This window comes from Protopterus annectens, chromosome 5.part0 (genome assembly GCF_019279795.1).
Source record: "Protopterus annectens isolate FY-2018-M chromosome 5.part0, PAN1.0, whole genome shotgun sequence".
NCBI classification, from domain to species: Eukaryota; Metazoa; Chordata; order Ceratodontiformes; family Protopteridae; genus Protopterus; species Protopterus annectens.
This window is the reverse complement of record NC_056735.1, coordinates 394,313,238-394,338,048: the sequence shown is the minus strand read 5'-3', so window position 1 is coordinate 394,338,048 and position 24,811 is coordinate 394,313,238.

Genomic DNA, 24,811 nt, shown 5'->3' with positions numbered 1-24,811 from the left:
ACCCCTTTTTCACCACTTTCCTGTCTCCCCATTTTCTTTTCTTTCAAAGAAAATAGCGCGGGTGTGCACCAGAGTAAGCACCGTTAAGTGGTTGTAAGCGGGTGTGCGCGTGTGTGCACAGAGCTAACCGCCAGTGCACATGCGTTAGTGCCGCGCAAACCAGCGCTAACCCGGTTACAGCTGCTTAAAAGTGCCTTAGTCACTTTGATTGACAGGTCCTGTACTCAGTTCAAAAGCAAAATAAAATCCCACTGTCTGTCCCAAACCCAGGACCTTGGAAACACTAGTCTGTACAACCTACCACTAAGCCATGACTCTTATACAAAAACATTGTGCTAAAATAAATATAACATGTAATAGTAGGTATGAATGTAAAGGGAATATAGGATGTGTAGTACACAAAGCATGTCATTTAAAATTACTGTCAAAACTACTGGATTTCCATAATAGTAGTGTGTGTGTGAAAAGAAACAGCCATGCTAGTTGGTAGCTTGTAGATAATAAGGTCAGTTAAAGTACATATATAAATGTATGTATATGTACATATATATATATATATATATATATATATATATATATATATATATATATATATATATAGTTGTAGGAGTCAATGTGCATACACACTTGCTACAGGGAACATGAGAGAGGAATGGAGAAATGTGAATATACAACACAGCCTGAATCATGAGAAAGATACTAACCTTTACACTCACAGAACACTGTCCACAGCATACCAGCATGGTCCCCGCCCTCACAATCTGAAAGGGCAATGCCTATCCCACATACCCTTTTATAGCACTGACCTGAAATCACAGTGAGAACTGCAATCAGTACACAACTGGCTGTATGCAATTAGCAAATGCTGGCTTACAATTGGTGCAGAGGCCATCACATGGACCTATGCAGATACCTACAAAAGCATCCAGTGCTAACACTCCCCACATGCAATACATTCATTGCATTGTCTGTAAGCAGACAGAGGGAGAGCGAGAAGTGAGAGAGAGAGAGAGAGAGAGAGCAAAAAAAAAAATTATACACTGTGACTCTGTCACCCGAAGCTGTCAGCTCTGACAGTAGCAGCAGCAAGCAGAAGCTGTGGTAATGCAACCAGCTGCGACAAACACAGGTAATCCAAAGTAGCAGGTTAATAGTGTGCATACTGTGAACCCTCCAAATGTGTCATAGGTCTGTATCCATAGGTATGTCCATGTGATATGTTGTGTGTACATAGTTCCACCAAAAGGGGATGACCATACATTACATGTCAATCAGTCTTAGGCCATGATCCTGGCAGCAGTTGTCTGTGCGTTGGCCCAGCAATGGCTGTAGTGACTGCTTTGAAAGGTCAGCCAGGTTCAAAAGTCAGGATCAGCCCATCCCAAAGGTGCACTGGCTGGGAACAAGTGTCTGCAGGTACCCGATATCACTGCATATGCATCCCATACTGCATAATTCCATAGCTTAGCAGACCAGGCCCGTTATGCATATGATGTGGTAATTCCCAGGATCAGTTGAGGTGCCCCCTTAGTGGTGTGGGACCACTGTTGCTGTATGCCACTGTCCAGGTACATATCCTGTAGTACGGCCAAGATAAATTATCAGTGTTATATGCGGTTGTATGTCCTCTCGGAGTGCCGGTAGCACACATCCAGGGATACCACGAGGTCACAGTGATGCTGTGTGTTCTTCTCTGCTGAGGGTGGCCCTCACCTGGACATGTGAGATGATAGAGAGGTTACATCCAGCTGTGAGAAATATTTCAACTGGTGGGGGAGAAGGAGGGGGGATACGTGCACCGAACATGTCTGCAAGATTGTTGCCAATATCCGTGTGTTTGGTGAATGTTAAGTAGGTGTGTATTAACACAGAGCATATCTGAGGCATGTGGTCCATATGTGTAACATAACTGAAGAAGGCCTTGTGGTCATCCATAGTGTTTGTGTCCATTTCCCTCCCAGAGTAGGCCATGGCCATTGTTATGACGGACCATAGCGTAGTACCAGTGCTGACCACAGATGCCTTCCCTTAATGTGAATGTGCTCTGTCCTGCAGTAGCCTCCTGCTATTGTTATACAATCTGCCTCTGTCTGGGGTCCACGGACAGGATGCCTAACCTTTGTGCATAGGGTCTGGGTTAGAAATGTGTGTGCAAGTTCCATGCAATCTGTGGCATGTCCGTGGTAAGCATTTGCAAAGGGGTCAGCAGTGTGGCTTGTGGCTTCCACTGGCCCAGTGTGCTGCATGGATACCATCTCAGTCCCAGCAAGTGAATAACTGTCTAATCACATACATATCAAAGTAGTCTACTGTGCTGGTGGTGGTGGTGGGATATGTATATCCAGGCAGAGTAACTTCTGTCCACATCACAGTAGTGGACAGTGTCCCACATACAGTACCTTGGGATGAACCCCCAGAGTGAGGTTGTGCATTGCACCTGTCAGTGTGTGCTGACCGATGGGGCATGCTACTATGTTGTGTGGAATGTGGCAGGTATTGTTGGACAGGTGTTGGCTGAGCACTGATATCTGACCATGTACCTGTGTATCCACCACGGCACACACACATGCAACATATGGGAGTAGTAGTATATCACTACACATGAGTATCATGTATAGTATGTGTGCCATATATTGCTGACATGGTCTGCTGATATCCTGTTTGTGTTCTCTTCCAGGGAGATGGCGCGACAGAGTAACCCCGCCTACTCTGTGGCGGAAGATGAGGAGATCCACCAGAGCCTGGTGCGGGAGTATGACATCCTGTTTTCCCGCACCAGTCAGAATCAGCAGGAGAGGGCCGCACTGTGGCAAGACCTTTTCCGTAGGGTAAATGATATTGGCACGCATAACAGGACATATGAGCAGGTACGACATCACTGCAGTGATTTAATCCGAAGTGTCTGGCAGCGTGCATCAGATATCCACAGGCAACAGGTCGCCACAGGAAGTGGGGTGGCCACACATCCCCCCCTCACTAGACTGGAGGGGCTAAGTGTTGTGGCTCCAGCCCTGGAACACCAACAGCAGTACACCTGCATTATGATGGAGGCTGGTTCCACACAGCAGCACGACATGGAGCGTGCAGGTAATATGCCATATGTACACTTGACTGTTCTGTACACTGTATCATATGCAATATCAATGGCACAGTTGTGCCCACTGACATTAATCTCATCATTTCTGCAGGTCCCTCCAGGGTTACAGCAAGGCAGGCCATCCATGCTGGTGAGTGTGTTTAACATAACCTATAATAGTCCTGATAATGCTAGTAACAGTAGTGTAACTCAGTAGTGCTCTGTGTGTATACTGCGGGGTGTGCATGTGTGCATGTGTGCAGGTGTGCCTGTGCCCATGTGTGCATGTGTGCATGTGTGCAGTTGTGCCTGTGTCCACGTGTGCATCTGTGCATGTGTGCCTGTGTCCACGTGTGCATGTGTGCATGTGTGCCTGTGTCCACGTGTGCATGTGTGCATGTGTGCATGTGTACATGTGACCACGTGTGCATGTGCACATATGTGCATGTGTGCATGTGCCCATGTGTGCATGTGACCACGCGTGCATGTGTGCATGTGTCCATGTGTGCATGTGTGCATGTGTGCATGTGTCCATGTGTGCATGTGTCCACGTGTGCATGTGTGCATGTGTGCAGTGTGCCGTGTGCATGTGTGCATGTGTGCATGTGTGCATGTGTGCCTGTGTGCATGTGTCCACGTGTGCATGTCTGCATGTGTGCCTGTGTCCATGTGTGCATGTGTGCCTGTGTCCATGTGTGCATGTGTGCCTGTGTCCATGTGTGCATGTGTGCATGTGTGTATAAGTGCATCACTGGTAACAATGTCTGGAGACTGTAAACTGTGTTTCCTGTCTTCCTCCCACAGGTTCTGGGGCTGCTCTGGTGACCTGCAGCAGGGAACCTAAATCCTGTGCCACGGCTACTGGTAATGATATTTGTGTAATGGTACAGGAAGGTGTGTCAGGGTCTGCCATTGGTCAGCCAATTGACAGTTCAAAGCTGTCAACCCCATCATTGCGCACAGTCATCCTGCCTGTACATCCTTTGTCACCATGATCCTAGGTGATGGACAGGATACAGCGGGCATAGACCAGGGTAATGTGGTACCTGTGGCACATGTGTCCCCACACAGCAGCCATGGACAGGGTCCTCCGATGGTACCACACAGACAGTTGCCCATGGGTTCTCGTGGGAGCATCCGTGGGCGTACTGCCTCTGGCCAATGTGCCCAAAGAGGTCTGTCAACCTCAGCTATGTTTCGGACTGTCATGCAGGCACAGTCACGTATGGAAAGGTACACCAGACAGGGTCTGAGGGAGCTGAGAGCATGTCATGCAGCCATGACAGACAGTATGCGTGACATTGCGGATGCTATCCGTAACTTCACCGATGTCATAGACAGACATTGTGGGGACATATTGCAGCAGTTCCACAACCAGATGTCCATGAGCCAGGGCAATGGTGGGCGTTTGCGGCGTCGATGTGGCCGTATGCCGGCAGCAGCAGCAGCTGGCAGTCGGCGCGGACAACAACAGGCTCACGCATGCCCCCATAGTGCCAGCAGCAGCCCCAGTAATGGTGGGTCTGTGCTGTAATCGGAACGCCCCAGGAGACCACGTGCACATGGCTCTGGACAGTCCCAACAGGGACTTGTGTCCAGTCAACACACTCCCGCTTCTGATGACAGTACCCAGTCTGGCTTTGTACTGGATATGGTCCATAGCACCCCTGCCAGGCACAGGTACCGTGTCCATGCACACAGACACTGATCTGTATGGCCTGCCAGGTGCAGTCTGTGGCTGTCCACAAACCCCTATATATGGCAGCCATGAGGTGGAACTGTGTGCGTGCATACACACATGCGAAATGTTAACACCTAGGGCAACCACATGCACGCACACACTGCACCAACACTGCTCCACCCTGTACTGCTGCCCCTCACCAACACACATACACACACATGTCAATTGGTGGTATCAGTGGCTGACTCAGCCATACCTAATCCAAACCCTGTGAATATGATGACACTGTGCCACCTCCTGCAATCTCCAACATCATTGCGGGAACAGGTAAACACGTTGCTGATGCACAGGGTGACTACATAGAAGTGTATTAGTAGTATCATGTTGGTAACAGTACAGTGTGCTGCTATGACTGTGTGTTTATCCCAGCATGCCTGCTGCAGTAACTGTATGAATGTCCTGAATTGTTATCTGCACCCATAGTACATACCAAAGTATAACAGCTGCACATAATTGCATGCCAGTGGTAAGGTTGTCAACAGATAGCCGCATACATGGGTAGCACAGGGGGAAAGCTAACGCAAGTAGTGATATGCAATGGTGGACATGTACAGTAATGGTGTCAAGTTGCCCACAACGACTATGCCATGTGGATGTTCGCGCATGTAGATATGTGTGCAGTACCAATGTAATCCAAATCACAAATAAGTATGACATAATATCAGTTCTGTTGAGAAGCAGGCTAGCAAGTACAACTGGTGCTCGGCAACCAAGCTAGTTAGACCAATACTGAAAAATAAAGCCAGCACCTCGAGTGGTTCCAATTCAAAGATTTATTTGCACAGAAACTAGACCGGTTTCAGCTAATTAAGCTTTCATCAGTAGTTACAAAGACAAAAAATAGACTGCTCCTTATATACCCTATAAGAAAGCAATGACATCACTTCCTGTCAAGGAAGAAAAAATTGTTAATTATGTTACAAATGAAAATTAATGTATATGCAGCATACAATTAAAATATACAAAAAATTGGTGTTGTCCATCTGATGCTGTACCAAACCATCAATAATGTCAGTTAGTAGAAAAATAAGATAAAATATTACCTTGGTGTTGTGAAATAGATGTGTGCTATATAAAAATGAAAAAAGGTTAGCACAATAGTACATAGTTTACAATAGTCATGTCAGTAATAAATGTTGGATAACATTATAAGCATATGTCAGTATCAAGTTGGAATCTCTAAGTATAATAAGTATGATGAATACACATATATGAAAAATCACATTTTGTCATTGAGCCCTGGTGGGAAGAGACCACCCAGTTTGACTATCCATCTTTTCTCTTTTTTATTGAGAATGTCATGCCATCCTGTTTTAAATGCCCTATTTCCAATAATGTTGTCAATAATGCAAAAAGAGAATTTGGCTGTAGGATGTTTAATGGTGTGTCTGTATAATGCGTTGGTTGGTCTACAATTCCTGATGTCTCCCAAATGTTCTGATATCCTGATGCGGAATTGTCTGGATGTTTGACCTACATAAAATGCTTGGCACGTGCATGTAGCTAGATAAATAATCCAGTCAGAACTGCAGTTCCCAAAGATTTTAATATTAAAACAGGATGGCATGATAATAGGGCATTTAAAACAGGATGGCATGACAATATTGTTACATGACAATACTATTGTGCTAACCTTTTTTCATTTTTATATAGCACACATCTATTTCACAACACCAAGGTAATATTTTATCTTATTTTTCTACTAACTGACATTATTGATGGTTTGGTACAGCATCAGATGGACAACACCAATTTTTTGTATATTTTAATTGTATGCTGCATATACATTAATTTTCATTTGTAACATAATTAACAATTTTTTCTTCCTTGACAGGAAGTGATGTCATTGCTTTCTTATAGGGTATATAAGGAGCAGTCTATTTTTTGTCTTTGTAACTACTGATGAAAGCTTAATTAGCTGAAACCGGTCTAGTTTCTGTGCAAATAAATCTTTGAATTGGAACCACTCGAGGTGCTGGCTTTATTTTTCAGTATTGGTCTAACTAGCTTGGTTGCCGAGCACCAGTCGTACTTGCTAGCCTGCTTCTCAACTGAATATTCCTTGTGTTGCTGGCTGTTGGTGTTAGCGTGGTTCTGCCATTTTGGTTGTTTCCTTGTCTGTTGAGGAGGGCTCCTCACTGACGGTTGGCGTATATTCTACTTCGGGATTTATACCTCTTTTTGCATCATTTTATTGTTGTCCTTCATCGTGTACCTTTGGATTTACATCTTTGGATATTCGTTCTGTGTTTCAACAAGTTACCAGGTCTACAATTGAATTGCAAATCAGTTGGGATTTATACTTGTGTCGCCACTTGGATATCATTTCAAAGCGATTATTGGGACATAAGCATTCTCTTTCCTTAAGTTTGGTGGAATCTGGTGAGACTCTATGTGCATTTTTTATATTTTATTTTATTTTTTCTGGACATGACCTCATGTTATAAACTACATTTATACATTCGTGTTGCTGTTCGCACTTGGACATTATAATTTGAGTGTGTTAAAGCGCAAAATTTTTTGGGGGCTCATATACACAGTTTATTCAGCTTGGTGGGGACTTGAACAGACTGTTTCCTCACACTCTAACAGACTATTTGGATATCGCTTCATGTGACAATCCACCCTTTCCCCGATTTCACGAAGTATATGCATTATGGGCCTATATATACCATTTCTTCTCTTCCAGTGAGTTGGCGTTTTTGCCATGATATATTTTTGTGAAGGGAACAGTTTGGCTTGTTATTTAATAAGAACATCGGGAGAAGATTATGTCTAAATCCTTTTGAAGGAAACTGTTTGAACTGTCAGTTTATAATAACATCGGGACAGTTTGGGTCTACAATTTTGATTTCTCCAAGTGTCGGGTTATCATTTCTGATCTTGGGCGCATTACTACACCAGAATAACCTATATACAAAGCAACTACAGGATTGGACTTATCATTTTTTCTTTTTGTGGACTTATGTCAGAACTGTCGGACCTACAGAAATACTATTAATCACAGTTTCAATATATAGTGTGCATTATGTTGAAGAGATTTGTATGATTATTTGAATATGGAAAGTTATGTTTTTTACGTCATATGATAGGATACTCTTATGAGAATCATCGCATTTGCTTTTTTGGTTACCAAACCCCTATTTGGTCATAATTTCTTTGGATTATGCTTTGTTCTGATTTAAATTGACAACAATCTACCTTATCAGGATTAACGTTGACTCATTTTCTATACATGAATGGTGGATTCCTTCAACTGTATATATGTTATATACAATGATTGGGGTGTAATTTTCATAATTCCAAGGTGGAATGGTAATATGTTTCCTCACTACCATATTTACTTTGTTGTGAGGCTAAACGAGAACACATTATATTGGGCCCTTGTTATTTTTTACTTTTTATTGAATAATATCAGGATTATGTACTAAGTTTTGACCACTAGAACATATCATGTTGGGCCCTTGTTACTTCTTATTGAATAATATCAGGATTGTGTACTAACTTTTGGCTACTGATGTTTATGCTATATATGTGGTTTTGCCAAACTGAACGAAGTATTTTCTTGTGTGCTAATATGCAATAAGCATTATTACTTTACTATCAACCAAATACACAAGAATATCATTGGTATTATGTTAAACAACAGCACCTATTCAGACAATATTGCTACATACATATTTGTTATGAAGATCATATAGATAATTATAAGTTTAGATTATCATTTGACATAGGCGGTTCTATATTTCAGTGTTACAACTATAAGTAAGCTCATTATTTCTTCCCTAGGTTCAGATTAGTCTTGATCTGAATAACACTATATATGGATGTATTTTTGATTGCATAGCTCAGAACTTATTATTATATTTTTGTGTATACATGCATTATATATCATCATATAAACATTTACCAGTTTAGGTATAACTCTTTCAAACAGTGTAATATATGGCCAGGGTTTATAATATCATCCTGATTGAGACATTCAAAACAACATTAGCACCTCAATTGTTGTGGACTCTATATTACTGATTAATCTGATGCTGCACTTTCTGGAGAAACTATTTACAAACTAGGCACATTTGTCCAACATAAATTTTGAGATTTTTATTTTGTTTCTCATGAATCTTTGGAGGTAGCATGATTACAAAAGTTTGCTTTTGAAACAATATACATGTTTCAATTGCTTGTACTAAGAGTGTTTGTCCTGACTCCTTGAGCATTATATCTCATTAACATCTAACAGAACCTTCTGGTACCCTTGAGTGAATCTCTAGTATACATTGTACATATTTTGTTAAGTTTTACAAATAGTGAATTGGTGATTTGTTCAGACATCTTTTTCTCTCTTTGTAATTTGAACTGTTTAATATACCTAGCTAAATCTTTAACTCAACAACTTATAGTCATGGACCTTGGGAAATTATTATCCAGCCTTTGTGCTGATAAGGATGACCTTAAGGTATTCGGTATTGGTACTAGTTCCTCGAATACCACTGAGTTACCCATATTGGATCCAGTTGACGGTTGTGTGTCTGAATTTAATCAGCTAGGTAAATAAATTAAGACTTTAAGAACCAACATTTGGCACCATAAGCTGTTTAAGGCATATCAGGCTCAAAAGATTTCACCAAGAGGATTGAGATAAAAAATTCAGCCACTAGTTGGTGCACCGGATGACACATTAATCAGGGATTGGCAAATAGCACAGCAAGAAGCCGCTATGGCACTAGTTAATGTACTGGCTTCCTTTTATGAAAGGACAGTTCATGCCAATACCCTGGATGTTGAAAATACATGTCACAATTTAAAACAATTTGAAAATCATTCACAATTTCAAAGTTGTCTGAACAAATTATCCAAAGAACTAACCACATTGGAGAATAATCTCAAATCCAAAAAATTACATAAATTTGCTAGGGACAAAGAAGATTACAGTAGGGGTAGACAATTTGAATCCCAAAGAGGTGTGAGATTCGCCCAAGGGACTAAAAGTTTTACCTTTGTGCGTAAAAAAAGACCGAGATCAATTCTCAAAAAGTCAGGATCTTCCAGTAACACCCTTGGTGAGGAGTCCTCCACAACAGATAATGAATCAACCAGTGTTGGTGAATCACCACACAACAAAAGAGGTAGAAGCATGGTTAGCCCTTTAGGGGCAGGACACACAGGGGTGGGAGAAAACATTGGGGTCAAAAGTCTAGAGGAACTCTTCCAGTCAGTAGTGAAATAGTTCCATCTGATAAAAATGTGTTAAATATTTCAAAATATACTTTGTCATCTGATGAATATTCTATATTGAATAAAGGTCTGGGTTTTATTCCTGGTTTCTTTATTGACGAAAGCTCACATGTTTCTGACATATTAGAGTTTTGTAGAAAAATTAATCTTAACATATTTTTCAAACAACAGGATAACTCTAACCTCTCTCAAAGATCTACAGACTTTAGATTCCACAAATCCACCTTTACTCCCCCTATGGATAAACATGTTGCAGTATTCCAACAGGCAGTCATGAAAGATTTACATTTTCATTCCAATAGATCTGATAACATAAGAAATAATATATCTTATAAGGAACAACTTGCTCTGACCAAACTTAAAAGCAACAAGGATATAGTTATACTCTCTGCTGACAAAGGGGGTGTGGTTGTTGTCATGGACGCCGATTATTATCGGGATGAGGCAAATGGACAATTGTCCAATCATCATCATTACATGAAAATGAGCACAGATCCCACACCCTCTTTTCAACAAGAAATTGATGATTTTCTACAAGAAGCAGTCGATGCTGGTATTATTTCTGACAAAACCAAAAAACATCTCACGGTCAAGGATCCTGCCAAACAATACCTTTATTTGTTGCCTAAAATCCAAAAATCTATCAACAAACCACCAGGAAGACCGATTGTATCTGGCATTGGATCCCTGACGGAACCCCTATCTATGTTTTTGACTGAAAAATTGAAACCATTATTATCATGTATTAGAGCCAGAATTCAGGATACAACGGAATTCTTACATATTGTTTCGGAATCACAACTTGAACCTGGTTGGCTATTATGCACCTTGGATGTGAAATCAATGTATACTAGCATTCCACACTGGGCAGGACTGATGGCCCTGGATTTTTGGTTGAATAAAGCCAATATCTATCCCCCTGGAATGAACACATTACTTGTATGCATGGCTGAACATGTTCTGACAAAAAATTTATTTTATTTCCAACAAGATTGTTACTGGTAGATACAAGGCACGGCCATGGGAGCCTCTTTTGCACCTATTTATGCAGATTTATATATGGAGTACATTGAAGAGCATATTATCTACGACGAACTGCATAATGTGTATCTACCGGAAATTGACATTTGGAGGAGATATTTGGATGACTGTTGGCTTGTATGGAAAGGAGGTCCCGACTACCTTCAAGAATTCATGGAACATCTAAATGGAAATATGTGGGGGACTGAATTTACTGTGGAATATGATCTTAATGATATTCATTTTCTAGATGTCAACTTACGACAATCTGATCACACACTTAAAACATCTGTGCATCGTAAATTTCCACAATATAATACCTTACTACATGCCAACAGTCTCCATCCGAAACACATCATTAAGAATATTCCAAAATCTCAGTTTCTGAGAATTAAAAGAATATGTTCCTCGGAACAGGATTTGAACATACATCACGAGGAGTTAACCAGCAGATTTTTGGCTAGAGGATATCATTGGGATACCATCAGCTCTGCTGCACAATGGAGCAATACGCAATCCAGGGATTCATTGTTAGTTTACAAGAACAAAGCTAGATCCAATAATTCAAACATATGTAGATTTATTACCACATATGGAAGAAATAGTCACAATCTCATCAACATTATCAATGCACATTGGAACATACTCACATCTCACCCTCTTCTGGAGGGCTATTTAGGAGAACATTGTTATTTTTCTTACAGGAAGGGCAAAACATTAAGTTCCCATTTTTCCCACTACAAAAGGAGTATCTTGGATGACAACTCTTGTACGCAGAGAACACTAACAGGGGATAAATTAGTGGGCACATATCCCTGTGGCCACTGTAGTTTTTGTGGTTATATATTCAAAACTAAAAGCTTCACAAGCAAGAACACTGGTCAGCTACATGATATTAAAATCTTTGGGAACTGCAGTTCTGACTGGATTATTTATCTAGCTACATGCACGTGCCAAGCATTTTATGTAGGTCAAACATCCAGACAATTCCACATCAGGATATCAGAACATTTGGGAGACATCAGGAATTGTAGACCAACCAACGCATTATACAGACACACCATTAAACATCCTACAGCCAAATTCTCTTTTTGCATTATTGACAACATTATTGGAAATAGGGCATTTAAAACAGGATGGCATGACATTCTCAATAAAAAAGAGAAAAGATGGATAGTCAAACTGGGTGGTCTCTTCCCACCAGGGCTCAATGACAAAATGTGATTTTTCATATATGTGTATTCATCATACTTATTATACTTAGAGATTCCAACTTGATACTGACATATGCTTATAATGTTACCCAACATTTATTACTGACATGACTATTGTAAACTATGTACTATTGTGCTAACCTTTTTTTCATTTTTATATAGCACACATCTATTTCACAACACCAAGGTAATATTTTATCTTATTTTTCTACTAACTGACATTATTGATGGTTTGGTACAGCATCAGATGGACAACACCAATTTTTTGTATATTTTAATTGTATGCTGCATATACATTAATTTTCATTTGTAACATAATTAACAATTTTTTCTTCCTTGACAGGAAGTGATATCATTGCTTTCTTATAGGGTATATAAGGAGCAGTCTATTTTTTGTCTTTGTAACTACTGATGAAAGCTTAATTAGCTGAAACCGGTCTAGTTTCTGTGCAAATAAATCTTTGAATTGGAACCACTCGAGGTGCTGGCTTTATTTTTCAGTATTGGTATAATATCAGTTCTACCATGGGCATCTGCGCTGCGTATTCCTGGGTACATGTTGATAGTGCCTACATATTTGCATTGTTACTTACTGTTATTGTTACCCCTTCTTTGTTGTATAATGCACTACTTCCAGCCCTGTTTACTGTAGCTTTGTTTGCATGCATGTTCGCTTGGGGTTCCCTGGAACACTGCTTACACCTGCAATGCAGAGTTACAGTGCTTCTGTAGACTTCTAGTGACATCTGCATAGCGTATGATACGTATGTCAGCTTTACACATGACAGAACGTCACTGTCTGTCCTGTATACATGTACATTAACTGTGACACATTGCACACATCGTACCTGGCATTTACCCACGTGTGCAGTCATATATGTCAGTGCTATGAAACAGTAGCGGTACACCCACACATACACACCTTCAGTATGTTGGTCCCCATTGGCCCTATGTGTTGGTACTCACCATGGCAATCACACTACTAGGGTAGCATGTGCAAAAGTAACCTGTGAATCGCCTCTATGGTCCAGTTGTGGTTTATGTGAGTCATGTGTCAATGTCACAGCTGCCACATGTATGCAGTCAGCCATCACCCTTGGCCAGGAACGTACAACACATGTGTGGGATGCCACCACACAGCCAATCTGGGGACTGGTCTCTCTGAACCCAGTAATGCCATACCCTGTCAGGTGGCATGTCATATATACTACATCCTGGACAAATGTCAACCCCAATCCCTGCTGCTACTATTGATAATACCCCTGAAGATGTTCCTGATAGTTTTGACCAGTTCTTTACTGAGACATTTCAGGCCCTAGCTAGCCATCTACCTCCTAGCTCCCCTGGTCCTGAAAGTAGCACCCCTAGAAAACTACTTGCGTTCAGCTGCCAACCAGTCGCCACTTCACTTTTCTGTACCTTGATTGAAACAGTGAAACCAACTACACTTTCTGCCGATCAACTCCCTGCCGAGTACCTATCAAAACCAGATGATGCTATTGCTTACCCCGTCTCAAAGGTAATCAAAGGAACCATGGTAGAATCTAACTTTTCCACCATCTGGAAAATGTCATATGTAATCCCACTTCACAAAGGAGGCAGCTCTACTGAATTCTCCAGTTATAGGCCAATAGCTATACTCTCTCCACTTGCAAAGATTATGGAAACTTTCGTCATAGACAATTCATGCACCACCTAATCCAAAATCGCATTATGGTAGACACTCAGCATGGCTTACGTCCTCATCACAGCACTACTTCAGGCCTCCTAGCCTTTACTAACACCATAAATCATACTTGCAACACTAATTATATATCCTCAGCCCTCTTTTTGGATCTTTCCAAGGCATACGATATGGTTGATCACCAACTTGTACTCCACACCCTGCAAACACTGTCTAGATACTGGAGCCTTCCAATGGTTTCAATGCTACCTGCATGGTCGACAGCAGGCTGGCCTCTGGCAGAACAAACTCTCTAACTTTCTACCTAACACCCTCAGAGTACCACAAGGCTCTATACTAGGGCCCTTGCTGTTCTCCATCTTCATTAACGACCTTTATACTGTCATCCCAAAAGTCAGCTGTATCCAATATGCTGAAGATTCTACTCTGATCTGCTCAGCCACATCTCCAGTAGAGTTATGGTCAGCTACCCAGACCATGTTTAATACAATAGAAAACTGGCTTTCTGAACATTGTCTGATCCTAAATCCCAAATAAACTAAACTGCTGTTATTTCACCAACACGTAGGTCTACCACTTTCACCATTACCATAACATCAACTGATGGCACAATAATCTCCCCTGACCCATCTCCGAAACTATTAGGTGTCATCATAGACAATAATCTCAAATGTGACCTACATGTTAACCAGATTATCAAAGCCATCAATAGAAAACTAGGGTCACTTTACAGAATTAAAGCCTTCCTAGCCCCTCCAGCTAAAGGTGCCATAGCTCGCTCACACCTTGTTTCAACCCTTCTGTATGCATCCCCCTCTACTCTCGAATATGAACAAGACTGTCCTTAACAAACACTTAATTTGCTACAACCACATTGCCAGGTTTGCCACTGGGCTGCCTTTTAGGACACATCATTGCATCAATCTAAATTAGCTTGGTTGGCTTGCAATACCCAGCCTAATACAGTATAACCAACTGATTATGGCCTATAAAATCCTCTATAATCCAGACAATACTCCTGCACTTCAAATATTATCACCCCTATAACAATCCTAGACCGCTTGATCCTCTAACAAATTACTACTTCAGACTAGCAGGTTTAATAACACAGCCGGTGATTCTCTCTTTGCAAACCCTGTAAGTAGATCCTGGAACTCACTTCCAGCTGATATTACCCTACTGTCCACCTTAGGTCATTTAACAGTAGACTCAAACAACATTTGTCACTTAACTGGCTATGTCAATGTATCAAGCCTGGCTAACTCGAATGTGTAAAATCTGTGAACCACTTTACTGTGTAATTTTAATGTAATCCTGACTTGTGCTCAGGACTAACATTAACCTGTGGAACATGTTTGACTTGCTTACTTATGTAATCTCTGTAAATAATCTGTTTGTAATATGTAATGCTAGTATTATTTAATGCTGTATCTGCTACCCTCGTAGCTTGTCTCCACGGGCCTCCCCTGGAAATGGACATGAATCCAGTCGGACTATCCCAGTCAACAAATGTAGGATAAATAAATAAATAAAATATATTACAGTGACTACAATACAAGTCAGACATTGACACGCACTGACAGCATGCTGAACACACCGGGGCATACGTGGGGACTCAGAATAGCAGCCTGCCTGGGCATCACACACCTCCGCAGCTGGCAAACAGGCATATGTTCCATTGGAACAGAGCACATGCCACACATGGCACGCACATCCCCTGTGCCACACACTCACAGCCTGTAGGGCTACACAACACACCTGCTACAGACGTGTCAGGTACCTGTCTTGTGTGCTGCACTGGGGTCCCGCTCAACAGGCTGTATCTGGTAAAGGTCACAGTGATATGCCTCAGGGGCACTATGGTCCACCACAGCACACATGCATACAGGTCAGTCAGAGGCATGGACAGATATGACTCACTCATTGACCATGCCAGTATGGCTGCCTGAGACATACCTCCCTGGACTACATGATAGGGAACATAGAATGGATCTCTCAGCATGTAGCACAGGCCAGTATGAGCCTGATGTTGGTTGCCAACATACCTTCACCAGGTATTCTAACACTATATGTGGGAAGGGTGTTGTATGTCTACATTATGCTCAGTCTCCACTGTCATTCATAGGGTATCCACTGGCTGTCAACGTGTGCTTACATGCTAGGGAAGCCACAATGATGTGCAAGGGTCATCTTGCACGTGACACCCATGGCCCGATGTATAATGGCAAAGCTCCTTGGTACACACATACTGCCTTATGCTGCAGGACATGGTTTACATAGCAACCTCCGTGGGTATCACACAGGTTAGGACACTAACAGTGCTGCTACACAATAACAGCAGTGTACACCGGAAGATGCATGCACCAGACACTGCACTCAGCACGGTGAACTGCAATGTCTGTGCAGTACCAGATTCATGGCTCACAGGTGTTACCCATCACTGACAGGTTATGCCCCATACCATGCCTGTCGTCCCCTACACATGTAACACACATGGATAGGGGGGTGGTATCCCAAGGTAACACAGATACACACACCTCCAGGTTGTTGGCACAGCACAAACCATCAGGGCCTACTCATGTGCAGCTAACAGTGTGTCGGACTGCCATCTGGTTCATAGCCTGGCACACACAACCCTCCCATACACAGGAAGACCACCTATCCTCCATAACAACACTGGCAATATGACAGTCTCAAGAACTGTGTTTATATGGCCGGACTGCATCCAGCCAAACATTGTGTGTGAGCATTACTGTAGCTACAACACACTAGTTGAAGGGTTCACAGCATGTGGTCACTGAATTGCAGTGGAATGACATGTTACCACTACCACAACAGGTGGGAACATGCAGCACCTGTACATCGACTACATGTACACTATATGGCCCAGACCAGATGTGTATCCCCTGCTGTAGGTCTTTCACCATAGACACCCACACTGTATAGAGACATACCACGTGCGGACCCTGCACAGTAAGACACAGTCATATTGGTATACATTGCAAATACCATTTATCCACTCGAGGCATGTGTCAGACATGGTAACTACTGCAGGTCACAGGTATTTATGTGTATGTGTCACACACATACATCATGTGTGCAATGCCATTGCTGGTTTAGGAAATGGCATGCATTGTTATGTACAAACACCCACACAAGGTCATACTGTGTAACACAACCACACGTGACAGTTGTGGGTTACCAAAACATACCTATCTGTACTCTGACAATGGTAATAGACACAGTAGCAGAGCACACTATTGGCATTACTAGCCAACTAGCCCTGTTTGGCTGAGATGATAGTGTGGTGACATCCCCTGTGTTTACTGGGGGAGTATGCAGCATCTGGTGTATTGTAGTATTTGCCAAAAGGATCGGTTTGCTCACACTTGCATTTACACACACCCTACTACCCCCACACTTGCAGGATTCATTCCCTTACCTAACTAAGTCATGACACGTGAGAGAGACACATTAGCAAAGGGCACTATTCGGTTTACTGGATAGTTCCTCTTCTCTGGCTATACTTATAGGGTGCTGACAACATCAGTATTTTGAAAGGGTAATGTGCATCAGGTAGTGTGATCTCCTGATTGCCAAAACTAAAATGTTTTTCATACGGAAATGTACACACACAAACTCCCCACATCCAAACACCCACACATGCCATTTACAGGTTTCAAACTCCTACCTAACTACATTACGATACTCGGGAGAGACGCATTAGCAGAGTGCGTTATTCACATTACTGAGAGGCTTCCCTTCTCCTGCTGTACTTATAGGGTGCTGACATCATCTGTGTTTAGAAAGGGGAGTGTGCATCCTGTAGTGTGTTCTCCCAGTTGCCAAAAGGGACATTTCCCTTACACAAATTTGCACACACACACTAACCCCCCTCATCCAAACACACACACTTGCAAGATTTAAACCACTACCTAACTATGTTATGACACTTGAGATGGACGCATTAGCAGAGCGCGCTATTTGCATTACTGGGAGGCTTCCCTTCTCCTGCTGTACTTATAGGGAGCTGACATCATCTGTGTTTAGAAAGGGGAGTGTGCATCCTGTAGTGTGTTCTCCCAGTTGCCAAAAGGGACATTTCCCTCACACAAATTTGCAAACACACAGTAACCCCCCTCATCCCAACATACACACTTGCCATTTGCAGGATTTAAACCACTACCTAACTATGTTATGACACTCGAGATGGACGCATTAGCGGAGTGTGCTATTCGCATTACTGGGAAGTTTTCTTTCTCCTGCTGTACTTATAGGGTGCTGACATCATCTGTGTTTAGAAAGGGGAGTGTGCATCCTGTAGTGTGTTCTCCCAGTTGCCAAAAGGGACATTTCTCTCACACATATTTGCACACACACACTAACCCCCCTCATCCAAACATACACACTTGCCATTTTCAGGATTCAAACCACTACCTAACTATGTTATGACACTCGAGACGGACACATTAGCAGAGCGAGCTATTCGCATTACTGGGAGGTTTCCCTTCTCCTGCTGTACTTATAGGGTGCTGACATCATCTGTGTTTAGAAAGGGGAGTGTGCATCCTGTAGTGTGTTCTCCCAGTTGCCAAAAGGAACATTTCCCTCACACGTATTTGCACACACACACTAAACCCCCTCATCCAAACACGCACACTTGCAGGATTCAAACCACTACCTAACTATGTTATGAGACTGTAGACCGACGCATTAGCAGAGCGTGCTATTCATATTACTGGGAGGCTTCCGTTCTCCTGCTGTACTTATAGGGTGCTGACATCATCTGTGTTTAGAAAGGGGAGTGTGCATCCTGTAGTGTGTTCTCCCAGTAAAAGGGACATTTCCCTCACACAAATTTGCACACACACACTAACCCCCCTCATCCAAACACACACACTTGCAAGATTCAAACCACTCCCTAACTATGTTATGACACTCGAGACGGACGCATTAGCAGAGCACGCTATTCGCATTACTGGGAGGCTTTCCTTCTCCTGCTGTACTTATAGGGTGCTGACATCATCAGTGTTTAGTAAGGAGAATGTGCATCCTGTAGTGTGTTTTCCCAGTTGCCAAAAGGGACATTTCCCTCTCACAGCCTTTCACACACACAAACCCCACTCACCAACACACACACACTGAGCATTTGCAGGATTTGAACCCCTACCTAACTATATTATGACACTTGAAGAAAACGCATTAGCAGAGCGCACTATCCAAATTACTGGGCATCGGTTCTGCACCTGTAGTATTTCTAGGGTGCTGACATCTTTATTTCTACAGAGGTATGTAGATGTAGTACTACCTGTCAGGTGGGGGATACCATATATATGCATTTGCAGCCACCTACGTCAGGGTCAGATATGCACATCGCACTGGCAGGTTATGTTCTATACCATGCTTTGGGACCACAGGACCTGTAACACACAAAATAACCAGTCCAGAACACCACACACACATCCAGGACACACACTTAGCTTCCCTGGGAACAGTGCCAGGATATGCAGGTATTCACATACACCATTCCAGTTGTTAACATCAGGTACAGGCATATTGTGTGTGAGAACTACTCAGGCCTCTACCACTTTACCCTACAGCCACTACAATTTGTGGGTCCATGTGCTACAGCAGAACCACACACCACAGCCACATGGGTGAATACATATTGCACCTGTCCATCTGCAACGTGGGTACTCACTGTTCCACACCAGAGGTAGACCACCATTGTTGATATCTGACCATACCCACCTTTCCCTGGACATCCATATCTCATCTCCACCCACAGGCAAAGTTGTCACTGCACACAAACTGTGTTTAGCACAAGCAGACTCTACACTTGTGTAGACTGGGGTGGATGACTTCAGAGGACCCATGCTGGAGGACTATACTGGTCACTCAGCATAATCCTTGACAATTGCATCCTATGAGCATGTGTACAGTTTGCATTGGTCATGCTATCCCACGTATACCCATGACTGCTCCACAACAAGACACCTGTCAGCTGTACACCGGCCATATATGCGCCGTTCAACAGACAGAGTGACCTAATTCATTGCAGAGCTGTAGCCCACAGAGGGAGGACATCTGTGGACAGTTCCAGCATGACACTTCATTCACACATACTCATTACAACACAGTGTTGACAGTGGAATCATCCAGAGAATGCAGATAGGGCTCCCCTCAGTCTGTTATTGACGGACACCTACTGTCAGAGATCCTCAGCAACCCTCTCACAGCACACACTGACAACATGGCTGTGGCTTAGCACATTCAATCCCTGAGACCTCCACTGTGCCCCTGCTTGACAGAGGCACAGCTCACTAGCCTCACATGTTGCCTTCTGTGACCTACTTTACAGTGGCACGGTAGCCTACTATCCTGGGGATGCAGATGCCAAGCACACTCTGGCTGAGCTGTCATTCCCTGGGGCAAGAAGCCTAGTATTGACCTCTACACCCATATGTTCAATTGTCGGATGCACAATATTTGTTGTGCTGTTCTACTGTTTGCAGGTCTTTATTGCCATAGCATTCCCTGTTCCTATGACCAACTTGTGTATCTGTGGCAGATGTTTGCATATGACGGCGATCCACTATATCACTTATGTCTCTGTGGTCATTTACTGTGTTCACTGGGCTGATTGCTGTGTTGTGGTTGGTTCCTGGACTGACACGTACAAATATCAGATATGTGTGGCCAACTGCTACACGGAGATATGGCCTAAGTGTGTGAGCATGCCCAGTTCAGCCTTTCCATGGCATGTTGTCTGACATATGCCTCATTTATCAAAGTGTGCGAGCATGCCCAGTGTGAGCTTTCCATATGTTGCACTCTGAAGTCCACCACATATTTGGGTGTGTGTGACCTTCGACATTATCGCACGTTTATGATTGTGTGTTGGGTGTCATGTTGTGTACTAACTGGCCAACTGCTTTGTGTTTGCCACAACAGGGATTATACTGTGCCTGCAGGAATTGCATGGGATACTTTGCAGAAAGTTCTCAACATACTTTCATAATGACCTAACACTGTAGTACCGTATAGTGTACTGGTTCGGTACTTTCACTGTGGTGGACAGTATCCTGGGCTTTAGTCCTATCACTGCTTGACATCTTCATAGTGAGCACAACAGATTGTGTAGGGGCCAGTTGTGCACATATGACCATGTTGCAATATGTTCAAATATGGACTACCTACACCAGGCTCGTCCAACATTGCTAGTGTATTCCACCATATGGGTGGACATTGGCAAATACTAGCGATGTTCTGTAGGCCATTTCTGATGGTAGTCACAGGGTGTGTTCGACACACATTGTAACTGGAGTTTGCCATTACATATGTCATGGTTGGTATACTGTGCCTCTGTCTACCTCTGACATAACAGTGATACCCAGGGTAGCCTACCATCTCCCGTACACTCATCAGGATGCCTCTTGAGGGGTGTCGATATGTGACACTCTGGCTGACCTGTACCAGGAGTTTACTGAAGTGTGGGGGTGCCTTCTGTGTTATGGATCATTCTGTACAGCTTGTCCTATGTATGTCAGTGCTGGGGTTCAGGTCTCTCATGTGCATAGCTCACTGCCATTCAGATTGTACAAGGTGCAATATGTTCATTCATTCCAGGTTGGACATGGCTTCATACATCAGGCACAGCTTTCCTGTAGCTGGGAAGGATGGCAGTGTGTGGGGCTGCAGTTTGTTTACTCAGGCAACACATGGCATCTGTTCATGCTCTTTGCTACCCCTGGTGGGGTACTGTTGTGGACTTTACAGTTGATGGAGGTGTCTGCTGCGGTATACCCCACAGGGGCTATTGTAGTCAGTTGTGATGCTGATGGAGGATGGCTGCAGAGCCAGAGGGAGTTCCCCTTATCTACATCTGCCAGCCTTCATGTTTGGGTGGGTATATGGTACATGTTTCTGCGAACACTACAGCCACATGTTTGTCCAGTGCAGGATATTTATCACCTTTTGTACCCAGGTCTCACATTACATGTTAGGTACCTCATGGGTTAACACCTGTGTGGTAATTTGTGGGCACTTACTGTATATCCACGGTGGTTGTCTATACACACTTCTGCGATTAGCTTGCTGACATGGCTATGGCTACAGTTGTCTGTTTGTAGGTGGCTCTTTTGTGTGTTGCTTGTGTCAGCTGGGGTCGGATATGGTGGGCTGTTTGTACTCCTCTGCATACATGCTCAGTCACAGTCCTTCCATGTTGGCCTATACCTATGGGACATGTATACAGAATGGGGGTGGGGGGGGCCAAGACCAGGCCTTGTGGGATGCCACTCATATCCACTTTGTAGTCTGACATGGATGCGGCATGTCCAACCATGACAGTTCTGTCCTTGGTCTGCTTTGCAACCCCTCTACTGACATAGGGGTGTATATTTAAGCTGGTGAACATATCCATACTGAACATGTACGGTATTGTCTAGAAGCATGTGCACGGTCCAGCTACGCTGTGTGGACCACATAGCCCTCATCAATGACCTTAATGACTGCTTCAAATGGGTCAGACATGTTTAGGGGCCGGTTCTGCAGTTACAACAGCCACAGTGTGTAGGGTCCAGTATCAGTAGGTCCACATTAGCCTTCTGTCTGCGGTACATACTGATCCTTTCCATAGCTGTGCAGAACAAGCTTGTCAGGATCCTGGGGTGGTAGTTTGGAGTATCCATTCAGGCAACACCTTTGTTGTGATGGACCACTGTTGTTGTACACTGCTCTTTGGGTACAGATCCTGTGGTAAGGCTGACATTGGCCAGTAGTGTGATTTTGCATTACATTACTCTTGGGGTCCATGTTGGCCTCAGCACAGGACACCATCACATATCTTTGCTGCTGTGTGTTCTGCTTTGCAGATGAAGGCTGTTACCTCAGCATCTGCAATGTCAGGGGACCATCTGCTGGGATAGGTATTTTGCACTCGGGGGGGGGGTGTTTGCACTGCACCTGACAGGTTGTATGTTAGCAATATGTGTGTGTGTTTGGTATGTTGTTTGTAATATCTGTGTGATTCGGAGCATATCTGTGGATGCCCAACATGGTTCCTACCATCAGTTGGGTAAGCCTTGTGATTATCCTTAGTGTCCTGTACGTTTTGTATCTTCATAGGTTCATGGGTTCATAGTAGGCTAAACACCCTAGGCCATTAGTAAGCCTAGCTAGAGTGTGTGTGTCTTTCGCCACCCTTTGCTATGTTCAATTATGGCCATTTATGAGGTTCTTCACTGTGCCTCTGTCTGGTCGTGACACAGTGGGGACCCCCAGTATACATGTACGGTCATCCATCCACTTGGCAATATTCCTGTTGAGGGGTGTCAGTGAGGGGCTCTGCCTACCATGGATTGGGATCCTGTTTCTGGGTGTGGGGAGCCTATGGGTTATGTATCTGTCCCTCCAGCACATCTTATTTCATTATGTGTTGATGTTGACATCTGTGACTCTCACAGCTCCAATGGCTTTGATTTCCTGTGGTGTAGCATGTCCATTACTCCTGTGTTGGACATGGCCTTGTACAACAGACATACAATGCCTCTGTGTAGGCAGTGTGTGACTGCAGTCAGCTGGGGTGTCTACAGCCAGGCAGCATATGACATATATTTCACACCCTTTATCCTGTTGGTGGGGTAACTATGAGGTCTTCCGAACCGCTGCAGGTGTCACGTGTGGTACATCCCATATGAGTCATTGTACTAGATTATGGGTCTGATAAGGGAACAGTACAGCGGCACAGTGACCTCTGTTGATGTTGATGTGAATCCTTTCATGATACGGTGTCCAGTATCAACAGTCTTCATAGCCACATTGGCATTGTGGCTGTCACATGACAGATTAATGTCGACCTGTGTCCCTAGGTCCCAGATGACTCCTTGCATACATAATGGTTTGACACCTATGTGGTACTTTGTGTACCTTGTCTGGTATTTGGTGGGACATTCATACTGTCCAGTGTCTTCGGATGTCTGGGTGGGGTTCTTGTGTGTGAGAGTGTGGTCTGTCACATGCTACAGACTGTACAGCAGTTTTGACTACAGTTATGTGCACATGGGTGGTGTCTGCTGCTTTGTGCATTGTCAGTTACCTGGCTATATGGGTGTCTGTGCTGCATATGGATACTCCCCCTCCTTTGATGTCTTGGTGCAGGTGTTGGGGCCATAACACATGGTATGTGGTATAGCCTAGTAGTGCTGGTATACATGTACGGTCATCCATCCACTTGGCAATATTCCTGTTGAGGGGTGTCAGTGAGGGGCTCTGCCTACCATGGATTGGGATCCTGTTTCTGGGTGTGGGGAGCCTATGGGTTATGTATCTGTCCCTCCAGCACATCTTATTTCATTATGTGTTGATGTTGACATCTGTGACTCTCACAGCTCCAATGGCTTTGATTTCCTGTGGTGTAGCATGTCCATTACTCCTGTGTTGGACATGGCCTTGTACAACAGACATACAATGCCTCTGTGTAGGCAGTGTGTGACTGCAGTCAGCTGGGGTGTCTACAGCCAGGCAGCATATGACATATATTTCACACCCTTTATCCTGTTGGTGGGGTAACTATGAGGTCTTCCGAACCGCTGCAGGTGTCACGTGTGGTACATCCCATATGAGTCATTGTACTAGATTATGGGTCTGATAAGGGAACAGTACAGCGGCACAGTGACCTCTGTTGATGTTGATGTGAATCCTTTCATGATACGGTGTCCAGTATCAACAGTCTTCATAGCCACATTGGCATTGTGGCTGTCACATGACAGATTAATGTCGACCTGTGTCCCTAGGTCCCTGATGACTCCTTGCATACATAATGGTTTGACACCTAT